Source organism: Myotis brandtii, unplaced genomic scaffold (assembly GCF_000412655.1).
Source record: "Myotis brandtii unplaced genomic scaffold, ASM41265v1 scaffold534, whole genome shotgun sequence".
Classification (NCBI taxonomy): domain Eukaryota; kingdom Metazoa; phylum Chordata; class Mammalia; order Chiroptera; family Vespertilionidae; genus Myotis; species Myotis brandtii.
The window spans coordinates 26,657-30,791 of record NW_005369961.1 but is presented as its reverse complement, the minus strand read 5'-3'; the positions used below and the strand labels follow the sequence as shown (position 1 = coordinate 30,791).

The following is a 4,135-nucleotide window of genomic DNA, read 5'->3' as shown; positions in this document are numbered from 1 at the left end:
TCTGTGTGTCATTGAAACTTCCTTACCCTAAGGGCTACTCCAGATCAATAAAAGATTGGAGCAGCCTGAGCATGGGTGGAAGTCCTTCGGGACTTGCCCGCCTGGTCCCCCAATATTGCAAAATTATCTGGTGTCTTTTTCTCTCATTTGTTGTGCGGCTCTACTTTCAGATACCGAACCCTACTCCACGCAGAACGTGGAGGGAGTGTTACTCGACACATGCCCTTGACCAGAATCGAACCTGGGATCCTTGAGTCCGTAGGCCGACACTCTATCCACTGAGCCAAACCGGTCAGGGAAGCTTTTGGTTTTTACTACCCATTTCTTACCTATTCTCATGCCAGGCAAACCCAAAATATGGGTTTTGAAGAAATTCTGGATTGATCAAAGAAAAAAGATGTGACCACTAGATGGCAGTAGCACACACCAGCTATATTGGGCAACACTGACAGGTTTGCATAGGGTGGGGGGGGGCGGTGGTCTCTCAGAGCAGGACACTTTCAAGAAGTTATGGCATGAGGATCACTACTTAGAAGGGAAGAAAAGTAAGAGAACCCCCAGAAGAGGAGATGGGGGGGGGGGGGGGGGTGTAGGATTATGTGTCTAGGGAATGTCACTCAGCAGCCCAGTGGAGAGACTCTGGTTTAGATAGCCCTGAAGGACAGTAGTGGGTTTAGCATTTTGTAGCCACAAGAATTATTTTTTTCCTTTTAATATAGTATATATTTTATTAGTTTGTACTAATGCATTATCATATTACAAAGGCAATTTAGTACAAGAATCTTTCTTTTGATATTTGAATAATCTGAAATAACATACAACTGTACATAAAAAAATATCCTTATTTGGATAACAAAACAAAACAAAACAAGCTAAACAACAAAAAATTTTCCGTTCTTACAGGCAAACATTGATGTGGACCTAATTTGGTTTTCTTTTAAAAAACCTCCAAAGACAAAAGCTGCTGAAAAACGAATTAAAATGAATAAAAAAATCTGTTTACTAAACTGCTGGTCTCCCGCACCATTTTCTATTGTTTTGGTGCAGGTTCTTCTTTATCTGATTCTTCTGTAGCTCTTTTTACTGGTCTAGATGCACCATTTTCATCACGTTCATCATCACTATCAAATCTAGTTTTCTTACCCTGGAACTGTACGTTTCCTTTAGCAGACTCAGTCTGGGCAGCTTGATTTCCCTTTCCTTCTCCTTTAAATCTGTGAACTTTTGACTTCCATTTGTTTAGGGATTCTTGTTGATCTTCTGTGAGTTTTTTCAATGTTTCTTTTTCCAAGTCTCCATCTAGTACTTCTATGTCACTTCTTTGTTCTTTACTTGTAGGTTACCATTATTTATATCTTTGGTTTTATCCAGTGCCTCCTTAGCTTTTTCTTTAAACAGAATTATTCCCTCTTTTGCTTCTCTGACAAAGTCTATCCATTTTATTTCACTGTGATTTGGGAAAAGGATCCGCACATCTCTCCAGGTCTGATCATCTAGGTCCCTCCTCCCCCCAAATTTCAACAAGCAGCCAATCTTATCTTCTAATCTAGAGGTTTCATTTCAGCATTTTCTGCTAATTTTTGTTTTTCTTCTTGCTCTTTTTAAGCTAGTAATTTAGCTTCCACTTTATTTTGCTTTCTTTCTTCAAAGTATTTTTTTGCAAAATAATCTTTCTTGAAAATATTAGTAGATCTATGTCTTTGTACTTTTGTCCAGGGGTCTCCATAAACTTTTTAGCAGATTCAATGCTATCAAACACAGCAAATGTTGATCCCTTAAATGCTCTGTGCAATTTTCTTCTCATCTGAATATTTAGTACTTGACCTTTATCTTCTAACCATTCTTTTACATCATCAAGGGTTGCATCAGTAGGGAAGCCTTAATATAAACAGATCTGCTTTCATTTTAATACTCATCAGATGCCCTAATTGGTTTGGCTCAGTGGATAAAGCGTGGGCCTGCAGACTGAAGGGTCCCAGGTTCGATTCCGGTCAAGGGCATGTACCTTGGTTGCGGGCACAGTGTGTGCAGGAGGCAGCTGATCGATGTTTCTCTCTCATCGATGTTTCTAACTCTCTATCCCTCTCCTCTCCTCTCTGTAAAAAATCAATAAAATATATTTAAAAAAAATACTCATCAGTCACTTCAGGGAGGGGTTTGTTTGAAGATATGAATTTGGTTTTATCTTCACTTATTTTCATGAGTTCTGCCTTTCATTAACTCAGTGTTTCTACTATTACATTAAAGTCTGTTGTTAGATGGTTTAACCTATGGAATTTTAAAATTATTCCAAAGATACACAGCCTTCATCTACTTTGATTTATTCCTTTAAAAATTTGTCCGGTGGTAAATTGAAGTCACCAAAATAATAGTCAATTTGATGACAGATTTTGCCCTCCAGAGCAGCCATTTTTTATCACCATTTTAAGTCAGTGTAGTTATCTTTAAGGTCCCGGTCCCGGTCCCGCAGAGCTGGGTTAAAGGATTACTAAGAGTAAGGTTTATCGTTTCTACAGCTATCAGATGTTAGGTTCAAAGTTACAGGTTATGTGAAGCGGGCAGGCTCGAAATGGCTAATATACACTTGTTTGGGCTTTTTTGTGAAACAATTGGACACATAAAATTGAGTTTAGTCCTGCAGGCTTTTGTGCTAATGGATCCCAGCCTGCTGTAAATCAATAAATAGCATAGGGGCTAACATACAGGCACCATCTTTTGCTCATTTGTGTAACACCCTGATACCACCATCTTTTGGTTTCTGTCTGTGGTTATAATTGGAAACCATCCTATAGAATAAAAGCCTAATATGCAAATCGGAACGACCGGCAGAACAACTGGTTGCTAGGATGTGCACTCACCACCAGGTGCAGACACTCAATGCAGGAGCTGCCCCCAGCCCGCAGGCCCCAGGCAGGCCAAGGCAGGTTGTGCTAATGGATCCCAGCCTGCTGTAAATCAATAAATAGCATAGGGGCTAACATACAGGCACCATCTTTTGCTCATTTGTGTAACACCCTGATACCACCATCTTTTGGTTTCTGTCTGTGGTCATAATTGGAAACCATCCTACAGAATAAAAGCCTAATATGCAATCGGAATGACCAGCGGAACAACTGGTTGCTATGATGTGCACTCACCACCAGGGGGCAAACACTCAATGCAGAAGCTGCCCCCAGCCCGCAGGCCCCAGGCAGGCCAAGGCAGGTGCCAGCGGGGGTCCCCCTGATTGCCCCACCGGTCGCCCCACAGATTGGCCCTGATCCGGCCAGGCCTAGGGACCCTACCCGTGCACGAATATCGTGCATCTGGCCTCTAGTATAAAATAAAACACACCACCGCCTTCACTTCCCACCCCTACTCCATGTCCAGTCTCCGATGAACAGAAAATGATACCTATAAAGAGCCCAAGGCATGAACACTTTTTCTCTGGTATCTCCAAGATGATGGGGCTCCCTGAGCAGCAGGGGTTGTGAGCCAGTGACCCTTTGCCCCAGTGGTCCAATCTGACTCAGGGCATGGCCTCTCCCTTCCTCCTTCACTGCAGCTGCTGGCCCTGGCCTGGTGCCCTTCACCCTCAGCTTTACCATCAGCAACCTGTGCCATGCAGAGGACATGCAGCCATTCTCTGGGAAGTTTAGCTACTCAGACTAAGTTGCACAATACCTGGTGAGAGTTTTTACTGCTCACTATTTTTCCTGTTTTCCACTCCACCTTTTTGAGTCTCCTTTCTACACTTTTGGAGTGTGTAGAGGGCTGGGGAGGCAGACAGTTCCATGTTCAAAACTTGGAACCGGCACAGACAAGCGATTTGACTGTGATGTAGTGATCTGGCCTTTTGGCTTTATTTTCTCACCTGTAATAACTATGATGATAAAAGCACTTGACTTAATGGGTCATTTTGAGAGTTAAATGTTGCATGAGATGATTAGTCAACTGTTTTAAAAACAATATTGTGTTTTAGAAAATGAATAATGACCTTAACTGCCATAGTATAAGTTTGATTTGATAGACATTTATACAGCATTTCATCCAAAAACTGCAGCTTTCATATTTTTCTCAAGTGGAATATTTTCCAGAATAGGTTGCATACTAGACCACACATCAAACCTCAATAAGTTCAAGAAGACTGAAATTA

The 4,135-nt window shown here is 41.6% G+C and overlaps 1 pseudogene; it reads right to left on the bottom strand.

Moving 5' to 3' along the window:
- Positions 1-872: 872 nt before the first annotated feature.
- LOC102251951 lies at positions 873-2,471 on the bottom strand (annotated as a pseudogene).
- Between the last annotated feature and the right edge of the window lie 1,664 nt (positions 2,472-4,135).